This window comes from Balaenoptera borealis (genome assembly GCF_965194805.1).
Source record: "Balaenoptera borealis genome assembly, chromosome: 1".
In the NCBI taxonomy this organism is placed as follows: Eukaryota; Metazoa; Chordata; class Mammalia; order Artiodactyla; family Balaenopteridae; genus Balaenoptera; species Balaenoptera borealis.
The window spans coordinates 187140379-187154041 of record NC_138860.1 but is presented as its reverse complement, the minus strand read 5'-3'; the positions used below and the strand labels follow the sequence as shown (position 1 = coordinate 187154041).

The following is a 13663-nucleotide window of genomic DNA, read 5'->3' as shown; positions in this document are numbered from 1 at the left end:
GTATCCCATGTGCTCTGCAGGACCCAAGAGCCAGGCAGGCCATCCGGGTCCCATAGGAAAGGTGGGGAATTCTGGCCGGCAGCCGGGGAGGGGATGGGAGAGGATGCTGAGATGCTTCCAGGCTGCTTCTCCACCCTCTTGAGTCACACGGGACCATTTGAGACCAGGAGGCAGGTGGCTGGGGGCAGGGGGGAGGGGGCCGGCAGCCAGCGAGTGAAGCTGGAAAAAAGCTGGGAGGAGGGTCCAGCTGTAGCTTCCTCCTATTCACCCCTCCCTCCTTTCCAGGGACGTGGCCCACCAAAGACCTCATTCTCTGGATACACTGGCGGGCCCCACCCACAAGGACAGGGGACAAGCCTCCCCATCCCCAGCGGATCCCAGGGCGTCCCACGGCCTGGACTCACATCCCGCCGCTCTCTGCCACCCCCGTGGGCTGGTCCTCCTTCATTCTACCCCCAGCATCCAACACCAGGCCAGGCAGGCAGTTGGGGGGCAATAAGTGCCAGTGTCCTCTCCTCCTTAATATCATGACACAGAGTCTTTCCAGTGTCCACTTTGCCCCAGTAGGGTCACTCACAAATTAGAAAGGAAATAATCAGCCAGAGCTGGCTTGCGTGCCCTTGGAGGAGGTGACTGAGGAGCTGCCTGGGCTCCCCCCGCCCCGGCCCTGCCCCAGGGAGACGCTGGTGGAGCCCCTGCCTGGGCCTGTAACCGGAGGCGCCCTCAAGCCCCACTCCCTGGGAGGAGCCCGCTGTCACTCCGATCCCCAGGCTGCCTCTGGGCACCGTCCTTGTTTGCAATTTGGCGCTTCGAGCAAGCAGAGCCCTGTTTTGCCAGCTGCCGGACCGGCAGCTCAGCCCATCCTGCAGCTGGGGGCCCAAGCCGGGAGCCCGGACGAGCCCTTTGAAGTCCCTGTCTCGGCTGACAGCCCTTCCCTCTGGCCTCCCACTAGGGGATCCCACTGCCTCTGGTGTGGACAAACACCCCCAGAGCTCGGAAAAGAGCAGCCGTCTTTCCAGAAAACACGCAGCCAGGCTGGGCCTGCTGGAAACCGCCGCATGCAGTTCTCGGGGCTGCGACCATGGGGGCCATGGCTCTCTGCAAACTGACGTGGGCTTTGGGGTGCAAAGGGGAACCACAAGACCTCAGGGTGTCGAGACCAGCCCGTCCCAGCCACCTCTCACACAGGCAGGGCTGAGGAGAACCTGGGGGGTGGGGGGGGACATTTAGTGCCAGCTGCTGCCTTGTACCCAGAACTAGAGGTCGGGCAGCTGGGATTAGTCAGAGATTCCGAGCTGGGTCCTTGGCCAGCCCAACCATGGGGATCTTCTCCAAGTGAAAACCTCGGCCCAGGCTTGGAAAGAAGTTGGCTTATGAGCTGGAATCAGACCGGCCCACCTGGCTGGAGACACCGATGGCCCAGACCACGTGAGCCTCCGGGGGTCTGTAGGGAGAAGGAGTTTGGCTTTGAGATCTCTGGCCCCTGGAGGAGAGGGGTGGGCTCCTTCCTGCCAGGACCCGAGAGGGGTTTGGGGACCAGCAGCTAAGCCTCCAATTCAACCAGCCAACAAATGTCCCTGAATTCTGCTCTGTGCCAAGCCCTGTGGTTGGTTTTGAGATGTGGAAATACACAAAACCAGTCCCTAGCTTAGAGGAATTCCCTGGAGACAGGTAAAATAACGGCATCGCAGTATGTCTGCACAGGTGCACAGAAGCCCAGAGAAGCCTCCAGCAAACAACCTGAGAAGTGCCCCCGAGCTGGGCCCTGCACGACGGGCAGACTGGGTCAGCAGGAAGGGGTGAGGATGCTGGAGAGAGGGCTCTGCAGGGGTGAGGGGGCCCGGGGCTCATTTGTTCAGCCATCCCTCCCTTCCCAGCACCCACAGTTCAGGCCCTAGGAGGCGTGAGCCAGTGCACAGGCCCCCGCCCTGGAGCCTCTGCCGTCCAGGAGGCCGCAGCTGCACCTGCCCGGCCGGCGGCCAGGGGAAGTGACTCGCCTCCCAGGCTCCTGCCGGCCGTATCCCGGGGGAGACCACAGGAAGGAGTTTGCAAGTTTTACGGCCACTGAAGTCAGCTCGGGCCTGGGCCGGGTGCGGGCCAAGCCGGCCGGTTCTAATTAGGGGATTGGGCTCCTTGCAGCGGTCCTCGGGGCTGGGGGCCGCGCCAGGTTTGCAGAACGGCCAGCACTGTTTTGTACCGGTGTCTCCCAGCAACGGGGGGCACTCTGATGCAGGCTGGGGGTGGGGGGGGGCGGCACCCCGGGAGCTGGTGAGAGCCGAGGCCAGCCTGCTGCACAGGCCTGTGAGCGGCCAGGCCTGGACACCCTGGGCTGGAGCTGGTACTCCCACTCTTGCAGCCCCCTTGAGGGCTGACCTTGGGGAGCAGAGGTCCCTGTTGGGCTGAGGGAAAACTGCTCTCCCTTGCCCAGGGCACCAGTGCCAGGACTCAAAGGGGTGTGGGCAGGGCCTGGTTCTGGGATTTACTTTATTGCCTTGGGTTGCCCTGAGCAAGCATTCTAGTACCACGCCTGGCACACACATTACAGTAGGTGTTCCAAAAAATGAAGGACAAATAGCTGGAACCTAGTATCCAGACAATGCCTAGCACACAGTAGGTGTCCAAGAAAGGTACACTGAAGAGCTAAATCCAGTGCTTAGAACTTTGCCTGGCACATAGTAGGAGCGCAATATAAATGTGTTGAACAAAGAAAAGAATGAGGTTTGTCTTCAGCAGGATGCAGTCGGCTAGAAGCAGGTACCCTGCTGTGCCCCCCGCCCAGGTTCCCACACCCAGAGTGCCCGAGCCTGGGCAGGATGGGCCCCAGCGAGGTTCCTGCCCCGCTGCTGGGGGTGGGGGAAGGGGAGACGCCGGCAGGCAGCTGGTCAGACAGTGTGAGTCTGGACTTCGAGTGCTATTCCCGGCAGTTCCTCTGATTCACAGCTGTCCCAGGAACAGTCATGGCTGTGTCAATAAATATTGGTGACTCTGAATGACCTCTCCATCTCACAGGGCCGTTAGGGCCTTCCTGCCCCTCCAAAGATCAAGTCCAGGCCATTGTTATTCCAGCCAGCATGTCACTCTTCTTCTTGCTAGTGAGAGGGCCTTGGAGAATGAATGACCCGGCGAGCTGATAATCCAGGAAGCGTGTGCCGCGTCCCAGCTTTGCATTTTCACGTACCCAGAACTGCCCAGACCTTCTGGGAATTCATGAACCTGTGTGCAGAGGGATGGGTGACACTGTGAGGCCCAGCCTCAGAAAGACCCAGAAAGAAGCTCAACTTTGACCCTGCCCTTCCCCCCACACCCTTGCCTGGGTGTCCCTTGCTTCCCTCTGTGCTCCAAAAGGACAATATCATGTCTCAGATGGACGCCACGCACCGGGCAGAGACAAGCTGCCCTTGCTGTTTTCAAGGTTCACACTTTCCATGGTTTAGACTGAGAGTTTGAATTCTCAGTATTTCCTCAACTGCTCTCCCTTTACAGGGTACAGATTTTATCATGAAAGGAAAGGATAGTTGTGAGCACACAGAAGTAACTGTCGTCTCCAGATTCAACTTCAAAAAATACTGATTGCCTGCTTTCTATATGCCAGGAACTCCGGGGAACACAGTCAGACCCAAGACAGGCTCGGCCCTGCCCTCAGAGAGCGTGCAAAGCAGAGGGTTAAAGAAGCCGCTCCGCAGAGCCGCTCCATGTGTAATTCTTGGAGTGGCTTGGTCAGGTGGGGGCGGGCTGGGCTAGCCTCAGGGATCAGGCTGGGTGCCTGGGTCCTTCCCGGCTCCCTGGAGGCAAAGACCTTTCCCCCACTATATAGTCACTCAGCACGTAATTACTGAGCACCTACCGTGTTCCAGGCATCATTCTAGATGCTGGTAGAGGAGGATTAGGGCTTTGGTGGGCAACCTCTGGCAGCACGAAGATGAAAAGGACCTGCGACCAGACACCATGTGTAATTCTTGGTTGGATCCCGGATTGAAGCAAAATAAGGCCAATCGCTAATTTTAGGGACTATCGGAGAATTAGATCATGGATCGTATAGTCGATAATATTCCTGCATCAAAGTTAAATTCCTGGGCATGAAAATGGAATCTGGGTCATGCAGGAGACTGATCTCGATCTTAGAAGACACTTGTTTAAATATTCAGGAGTGAGGGTAATTGTGCCTGTGATCGGCTTGAATATCTAGGTGTTTTTTGAGGAGGCAGGCACCTGCAGGCTGAGAGGAATTAGCTGAGAAAAGCAGAGAGAAGGCGCCCAGGACAGAGGGCAGCCTGGCAGAGGCCAGCACTCAGGGGTGGCTGCACGGAGAACAGCTTGGGGCTGGGGATCTCAGGACGTGGCAGGCAGGATGCAGCAGGATGGAAGGACGGGGATGCTGGTGGTGGGTGTGGAGAGAAGCAGGGGCTATCTGGGACGTAGAATCGACAGGGCTTGGTGTTGGCTTGTATGTGGGGAGAGATAGGGTGTGGAAAGATCGAGGGACCTGGTTTCCGGCTTGAGATCCAGGACGATGGAGGTGCCACTGTCAGAGGCGGAGACCCGGGGAGAAGCAGATTCGGAGTGGGAGAAGGTCAGAGCTCGGTTCAGACCCGCCAAGTTTGGGGCTTGTAGGGCATCTCTGTTAGCGTCCCAGGAATTTGAAAGTGCCTCTGGCCAAATACCCGGGAAACCAGAACTCTGACCTCCGGCGTGGGCCGTGGGATGCTGTGTCCTTTGGCAACACCAGCCGGGCGGGCTGGACACTGCAGAGCCGGGGCCTGATGAGGACGGACAGAGGGACGTCTAGAACAGAAACTGTGTGGCTGCCCATCCCACATCTGTTTTCCCAGGTTCCTCTTCGTCTGCCGGGAGGGGTGGGTTGGGCTGGGACCGCGCCATCCCTCATCCCCACAAGGCCCTCGACGGGGGCCAGGATTCTGAGATGCACCCAGAGGCCACCCACCTCCTGTCACGGGTCTGATTTCCCAGAACTCAGTGGAAACGAAGCCATGCGTTTCAGCCTGGATTTTCTACGTTCCCACGTGTCTTGTTTATTTATCACCAGGGCAATGCCGGGTGGCTTGGTCAGGTGGGGGCGGGCTGGGCCAGCCTCAGGGATCGGGCTGGGTGCCTGGGTCCTTCCCGGCTCCCTGGAGGCAAAGACCTTTCCCCCACTATATAGTCAGTCAGCACGTAATTACTGAGCACCTACCGTGTTCCAGGCATCATTCTAGATGCTGGCGATAGAACAGTAGGCAAAACAAGGGGCCAATCTACAGTAATAATCATTTGTTATTGTGGTAAATAATTAACATAATCTAGATAATAAGGGGTCAGCGTATGGTCATGGCTACTATTTATGGAGAACTCAGTATACGGCAGGCACTGTGCTCAGCGCCCTCCTTCCCCTGTGACCTTCACGACCACCTATTGTGTAGTGTTAGCGCTCTGATTTGACAGATGGGGCAACACGGGCTCAGAGAAGCTAGCTGCCAGCCCGCCCTTTGGCAGGTGGGACTTAAGAAGTTTGAGACCAGGGCTTCCCTGGTGGCGCAGTGGTTGAGAATCTGCCTGCCAATGCAGGGGACACGGGTTCGAGCCCTGGTCTGGGAAGATCCCACATGCCGCGGAGCAGCTGGGCCCGTGAGCCACAGTTACTGAGCCTGCTCGTCTGGAGCCTGTGCTCCGCAACAAGAGAGGCCGCGACGGTGAGAGGCCCGCGCACCGCGATGAAGAGTGGCCCCCGCTCGCCGCAACTAGAGGAAGCCCTCGCACAGAAACGAGGATCCAGCACAGTCATAAATAAATAAATAATAATAAAAAAAAAAAAAAGAAGAAGTTTGAGACCAGATCGTGTTTCAGGTAGGTCCAGGTCTGCCCCCAGAGGTCCAGTCTGACACATCACTTCTCTGCGTCCTCCAGCTCCTGGGCTCCTCCTGGAGCCTGGATCCCCACCCAGAGGGATGGCTGGAGAAGACGACCCAGGGGCCTGTTCAGGTAGGTGCGGGTGGCACAGGGTCGCCACACATCGCGAGGGATGTACTTAGACTAAAAAGTTATTTGTCGTGTATCTGAAATTCTAATTTAACTGGAAGTCTTCTTTTCACTTGCTAAATCTGGCACTCTTAGGGGCGGGACTGCAGAGCAACGTGGCAGTTCTAAGCAGGAGGGGGCAAGGGAAGGGGGTTTGGATGAAATATCCTGGGAAGATTCACCTTTGGGCCTGCTATTTATTTATCATTGAAGTCTAGTTGATGTACAATGTTGTGTTAGTTTCAGGTGTACAGCAAAGTGATTCAGTTATACATATATGTGTATATATCTATATTCTTTTTTCAGTTCTTTTCCATTATAGTTTATTACAAGGTATTGAATATAGTTCCCTGTGCTATACAGTTAAGCCTTGTCGTTTATCTATTTTATATACGGTAGTGTGCATCTGTTAATCCCATATTCCCAATTTATCCCTCCTCCCACCTTCAGGCCTTCACCAGCCCCCCCGGTGCCAGTCCTGCCAGGCAGGAGGTGCGTGATCTTAGTCGAGGACCCGCTGCACCAATCATCCTCCCGGGTGGACGGGTCCTGCCACCAGGGAGGTGCTTTTAGCTTGTGCTTGCTCAGCCGGGGGTCCTTGCAGGCTTTGAACCTCCTGCCTGGCTTACCCTCCCAGAATGAGGCTCATGCAGATTCTCAGACATCTGAGAACCTTTCCTTCCTGCCGCCTAGAAGTTCAGGTGTCAGCTTCCTGCCTCCTGATGGTTTCGTTCAACCAACATTCGCTTATGAGCTTTACTAGTAAAAGAGTGACATGTAAGCCTGGCTTAGAGCTTACTGTTTACAGTGGTCACTGTGACCCTTCTTCCCCATCTAGCCCTGCACGTGCTGCCACTCGCCCATCCTCCACCAATTCCAGCCACGCTCTAGAGCTGCCGGGGCCTGTCCCTTCTGCCTGGAACACTGTCTCCCCAGGAGAAAGAAAGATAAATGAGCTGGGTGACTAGCACCCAGCCCAGAGCCGGCACAGACAGGATGTTTTTTGAATGGTGTTTGAATAAATGAATGACTCAGTGCAAAGGGCCTGGTGCCCAATATTTTGCCTGCTAGGCTGGACTCACCCTGAGTGTGCCCCTCGAGGTCACCCCCCATCCCCAAAGGTCTCCTAGGCCCACATCCTGCCCTTCCCACCAGCTCAGCCCAGGTTCACCTGGGGTCTCTGGGCCATCTCCCAGGATGGGTGGGCACTGGACCCGTCCAAACCAGGAGGCCCTCACCTTGGGTTCTCAGATGCCTCACCGGCGCCCAGGACACAGCCTGTGTGTGTGCCAGGAAGCCACAAGGATGCCCAGCCAAGGGGTCTTGATGGGCAGGGAGAGTGGACCCTGCAGGCCGTGGCTACAAGAACGAGTCCCCACCTCAGCTCAGATGCAGGTCCCCTTCCCACGGGGCTCCGGCTGCAGGGCCATCGGCTGAACTGACACTGCGGATGAAACACTGTCTCTGCGTTAAGAATTTTGACATCCACGCTCACGTTCCGCGCTGTGCTGATAAATGCTTAACAACCGGCTCTCTGGGGTGGGGGGGAGATGTGCCCATAAATATATGTACATAAGTTTAGTATAAATTCTACTACAAATAAGTGCTTGATTACCATCCACCTCAGCAAAAGAAATCATTCACGTCATTGAACAGAGAGTGCTGTTCTGACCTGAAGGTTGATTAATATTTCCACTTATGTTAATTCATGAGGAAGAGTGAAACAGTGAAGATATACATTGGAACTTCACTTTTTTGCTGAATTGCATCACAGTGTTTGAACACAGGAAGAATACGTCCTTAATTTTTTGTGCTCTTCACGATGCAGCGACCCGAGACACAACTCACTTTCAAGTTTAACCTGCATTATTACCATTTTTTCCATCACTTTCTTAAACCTAGAAAATCAACAAAACAAGAAAGCAAGCCCTGACTAATAGTGTTTACCCACTTCCCTGGTGTAAAGCTGCCACCAAGGCTGATTCCAAGCCACCAAGGAGGTGTCACTGACCGTGGAGTTGAGAATAGACACATAGCAGCCGCCGTGGTACAATGTTTCCACCACGCAGATGCGACAGATGTAAATAACCTTCAGAGCATAGACAATAGTAAAATGTAGTAAAATAATGAGGAAGTGATGAGTTTTGAGTATTTGCTTTGCTTTTAACATAATTTATTGAATTGTAAGTTTGTAAAACTGAATTGTTCATGATGGCCATATTTAACCGCTGGCTCACGAAATTCCTGGAAACTGACGATTCCACCCTCATGAGCCGGTCCAAGCTGGCTCCAACCATCCAGTGAATGCACATCTCATCCCCCTACAACTCCGTAGGGTAGGATTTAGTCTCCCCGTTTCACAAGTCAGGAAGCTGGGGCTCAGAGGCCACAGGACAAGGGCTTGTGCCCAGGACGGTCTGACGCCATGGTGACATTAGACATGCACCCGTCACTCAGTGGGGCTGACGTGAGCAGGGACTGAACACCAGGTGTGTCTGGGGAGTTGCTATTGTGTCAGGAATCCACGAGCACACTTCTCTCAGTCTGGTGTGGCCTGCAGACGTCACAGCCCCAGCACGTAGAATCCACTAGAACAAAGTTAACAACAGGAGACTTCAAAAGAAGATAACATGGTGGCAGATTTTTCCTTTCCATAACACAGTACAGGAGAGCTTCGCCCATCTAGTTCTAAAAAGAAGGGTCAAATCTCATAACCCAAATGCTGAAGAGCTTCAGCCAAAAATATTGAATAGTTCAAAAGCATGGAGTCAGGCCTCAGGGTTCCTCAAGCTCAGGACTACTGACATTCGGGGCTGGTCATTTCTTTGTTGTATTGAAGGGAGCTGTCCTGTGCATCAGAAGATATTGAGAGGTATCCCTGGCCTCTACCCACCAGATGCCCTAGCACCCCTCCGCACCCAGAGTTATGACAACGACCAAAAGTGTCTCCAGACATTGCCAGGAGAGGAGGGAAGAACCACCCCCATGTTGAGAACCGTCGGGCTTGGGAAAGGAGGGGCAGGGAGAACCCAGCTCAGAGAGGACACTTTGAGGGCACAGACTGATGAAGGGGCTACGTGTGCCCTGGGCCCCAGAGTTGGCCTTGGATGCTGGCTGAGCAACAGGAAGGCTTGGCAAGAGTGGGAGGACCCAGGGAGTGGGGGGAGCCAGCAAAACACACTCTGACATATCTGCCAGCCTTGAGTCTTGAAGTCTGGGCTTTTTCCAGAATGGCAGCCTTAAGGATTTGTGTGAGAGCGAGGCCTGGAACAGTGGACTTCTTTCAGACTCACCCACTGTGTCTCTGATTAATTTAAGGGCTATGGAGTCCACCGGGTGCCTGACACTGCCAGGTGCTGGGGATACACAGCTGAGAGGGGAAGAGACCCTGCCCTCTGTCCCCTGCTGGAACAAAAGTTCCACAGGACAAGAATGTTGGGTTTTGCAGAACCCATAGTAGGTGTTCAATATATACCTGCTGAATGGAGGAATGAGAGATGGGAGTTTTCAGCCTGGCTGGGGGATGGATACATAAACACATAGTTATACGGAGCCAAGGAAAACTTTGCGGACCCCTGAGGGGAATCAGGAAGCATTGGAAGAAGCCAGTCAGCTACGAGTGCCAGGCAGAAGGCACAGCATGTGGGAAGACATGAAGGTGAGAGAGAGAGAGAGAGAGAGAGAGAGAGAGAGAGAGCATTGCTGGCTGAGTGTATTAGTTTCTTACTGCTGCTGTAACAAATTACCACAAACTTAGGCACTTAAAACAACATAAGTTTATTCTCTTGTAGTCCTGGAGGTCAGAAGTCTAAAATCAGTCTTGCTGAGTGTTATAGACTAAATTGTGTTCCTCCTCCCAAATTCGTATATTGAAGCCCTAACCCCCAATGTGACTGTATTTGGAGAGAGGGTCTTTAAGGAGATAATTAAGGTTAAATGAGGTCATAAGGGTGGGGCCCTAATCCGATAGGACTGATGTCCTTTTTTTTGGCCATGCTGCACGGCTTGCAGCATCTTAGTTCCCCGAGCAGGGATTGAACCCTGGCCCTTGGCAGTGAAAGCGCAGAGTCTTATCCACTGGACCACCAGGGAATTCCCAGGACTGGTGTCCTTATAGGAAAAGGAAGAGATACCAGAGAGCTCTCTCATTTTTTCTCCATATGCACAGAGAAAAGGTCAGGTGAGGGCACAGCAAGAAGTCAGTCATCTCCAAGCCGGCAAGAGAGCCCTCACCAAAAATCAAATTTTCCGGCTCCTTGATCTTGGACTTCCAGCCACCAGAACTGTGAGAAAACAGATTTCTGCTGTTTAAACCACCTAGACTATGATATTTTGTTATGGCTTACCCAGTGACCATACCTGGGGCTAAAAGCAAAGTGTCAGGGTTATGTTCCTTGTGGAGGCTCTAGGGGAGAATCCGTTGCCTGGCCTTTCCCAGCTTCTAGAGGCCACCTGCATTCCTTGGCTCATGGTTTCTTCCTCAATTCGCTCCAGCCTCTGTTCCTGTTGTCACCTCTCCTTCTCTGACAGTCCTGCTTCCCTCTGATAAGGATCTTTGAGATTACAGGGGCCCACCGGAATAATCCAGGATACTCTCCCCATCTCGAGGTCCTTAACTATAGTCACATCTGCAAAATTCCTTTTGCCATGTGAGGGCACACAGTCACGGGTTCTGGGGACTGAGATGTGGATGTCTTTGGAGGACCCTTATTCTGCCTACCACACTGAGGTCAGCCAAAGAGAAGCTTGTGCAGTGTGTGTGTTAGGGGCTGGGGGTGCCATGAGGACACAGAAAGGATCTGGGTCAAGACTTTGTGTACCAGGTCTAGTTGTTAAAAAAGTCAACTTGAATCGGTTCCTCCTGAGGACCCAAGCCATATCCAGCAGAGTGGAGAAGCAACAATAAGCCCTGTGGTCTTCTCTCTTACTTAATAGTACCAGAAACCCAATTCATTCTAGCTTAAAGGGGGAAAAAACCTATGAGCTTTGATCTGAAAACTTCACGATGGGCCAGTTCAGCTTCAGGTACATCAAGATCTATGAGGTCAAATGATGTCATCAGGTCTCCATCCTTCTCGAAGATAAAGTCTCTCTAGGAGCAAATTCGGGGGGCGGGGTCACCTGAAACCTAAAACTTGCCATTTTTCCAATTCACCTGCCCTCACCAGTAGGAAGGAGAGCTCCTGCCCAGCAGAAAATTCCTGGGAGGGCTCTGATTGGCCAGCTTGGGGCATGTGCTTATGCCTAAGCCAATCACTGCAGTCAGAGGTGTGAATGGGTACCCTGATTGGCAGGCTCTGAGTCATGGGCCCACCCCTGAGGAGAGGAGGGCCGGGTCTTGGAACCCGGGAACAGGGTGATAGTGGGCTGTTGCTACCAGGGGATGGGAGGGGTGCTGGTCCTGCAGAAACAGCAGTGCCCCCTGGTTGGGGTGGCCCTGTTGAGGCTCCTCCCAGCTTTAGCTGTGCAGTCATCCTTCCAGTGGACCCCCGCAGTCTCTGAGGACCTTTCTGTCCCTGAAACCAGAAGAGTCTGATCACAGCACATAGGGTGGTTCAGGCCTCCTTCCTCTGCCTTCTGGGTCACCACCTTGTCCTGGGTGAGCGGCCACCTTGTGGGTTCTGCCACTGATTCTGGGGCACCTTGGTGTCTGAGGCCCCCTCGTACCACCCACAAGGATGTTAGAAATACAATCTCAACCTAAAATAAATGTCTAATAGATTAAAGGGAATGTCGCTAAGAAGTTTTACTTAAATTCCAGCACACCAGGCCTAGACAGGAGGCCAGGTCTACAGAGCATCACTCCATCCCCTGAAGGGCCTAAGACGTAAGAGACAGCATCGCTCCAAGTCTGGGCGAGAGGTGAGCAGTGGGATGGCAGAGGTTTCCTTTGAAAACAAACCATATATTCTGCACCCAGTAGGTGATTAGCAGATGTTTTCTGATGGATGTAGGCTGTTAGAGAATGGAACCAAAATAATTCCCATCACTGAAAAATAAAAATATGGCCATATCCTGTGCCACATCCCCTTGGGCCTTGGGGAAGAGCATCTATTCTACAAAAGTACTCTGAAGTTCCTCTGTGTGCCAGGCTCTGGAGGGCAGTGCAGAAGGCAGTTCTTGGGTGCTGTGTCCCTCCCTCCCATGCCTGCTCTGGTCCCTGGTCCCTGGTCCCGAGCCCAGGCTCCCCACCCTGTCCTCACCCTGACCCAGCAAGCAGGGCTTGGCTAGCCTGACCTGTTTTGCCTCCTAAGTGGAAACAGTCTGCTGAAAAAGAAAGTCAGCTCAGGGCAGAACCCGGTAACTCTTGATTCATGTTCACCTCTGACCAAGACAGAAACCCAGCTGCGGTTATCAGAGAGCAACTGAGAGGCTGGGAGTGGGGGTGGGGGGCAGAAGGAGGAGGAGGGGTACGGGGAGGGAGGCTGGGGGGAATAGAGAGGTTCTGAATCACGGGATCTTATTCATGGGGCAGACGTGGCCACAGGATGGGATGGGGCGAGGGTAGGGAGTCGGAGTCCTATGCCGAGGGCAGGCTGCACGGAGCAGGGCTTCTGCATCCCCTGCCCCCCTCCTGCCCCCCCCGCAGAGCGCACGGCATTGCCTAGGATGAGTGGAGGCAGCAACTCTCCCTGAGATCAAGGGCGTGGAGATGGTCCCAGGCCTGGGAGGAGTGAGCTGGCCTGGTCTATGGGGGTGAATGAGTCAACAGTCACCTGAATCCTGCTAGCAGATTACCAGGGGACCAGGGAGGTGGCCTTGGCAGAGCCCTGGAGCAAACGTCCCCACCTGAGCAGGGCGAGGCCGGGCAAGGCCCAGCAGGCCCGGGCCCCACTGAACCCCCAGGGCCAAACCTGCCTGATGGGCCAAACCTGCCTGATTGGCCAACCCGTGGAACTGAGATGGAAACCCCCAGCCTGTGGCCAACAACTGCCAAAGCCATTTGAAAGGGAAAGTCTCCCACTGGTTAGAAACTTCAGACTTTGCAAAAGTCAGGATTAATTAGCAAATCGGTTGCTTAGAGATCCTTAGAAAGGCAGTGGAGGGGGCAGGACCAGGACCTAGAGGCCAGAATGGAGAAGGTGGGCCTGGGGGCAGCCCGTCAGCAAGCTGGTTCCTGGGGGGCAGCTCTCAGGTTGGCAGTGGTGGCCTCACCCTGGCCCGAGACTCCACGCAGGGAACAGCTCTCGTCCCAGGAGCCTGAGCCAATGTCCTAACTCTTCCCATAGCCACAGGAAACTTCCAGGGAACTGGGACCTCCAAGCCCAGAGAGAACGCCTCCAAAATTCCTTGGGATTTTTCTTTTCTAGTCAACCGAGTGTCTATTTATAGATGTGGAAATATGCATGGAGAAAGGACTGGAAGGAAATACGTAAATGTTAACATGCTTGTTTTCTTCTTTTTGGTGCTGTTTTATAAATTTAAAAAAAGACTCTCAAGATAAGAAAAAAGATTTTTTTAATAAAATTGATCTTGATATAAGTATTCATACTTGTTATAGAAAAGTGGAAAGGAGAAATTAGAAATCACCCACGGCACTGTCAACCGTTAACATCTCACTGTGTTTTCTTTCACTATTTCTCCTATGCAGACATGTCTGATGTAAGGTTGTTTGTTTCACATAGCCGTGATCACCTTACATTATTACAAA

The 13663-nt window shown here is 53.8% G+C and overlaps 1 long non-coding RNA gene across 1 annotated transcript; it reads left to right on the top strand.

Moving 5' to 3' along the window:
* Window positions 1-874: 874 nt before the first annotated feature.
* Window positions 875-9685, top strand: LOC309622967. The gene is made up of 4 exons (XR_014241220.1): window positions 875-1428; window positions 1692-1799; window positions 5902-5976; window positions 6851-9685. It is a non-coding gene; the product is annotated as an uncharacterized lncRNA (long non-coding RNA).
* Window positions 9686-13663: the final 3978 nt, after the last annotated feature.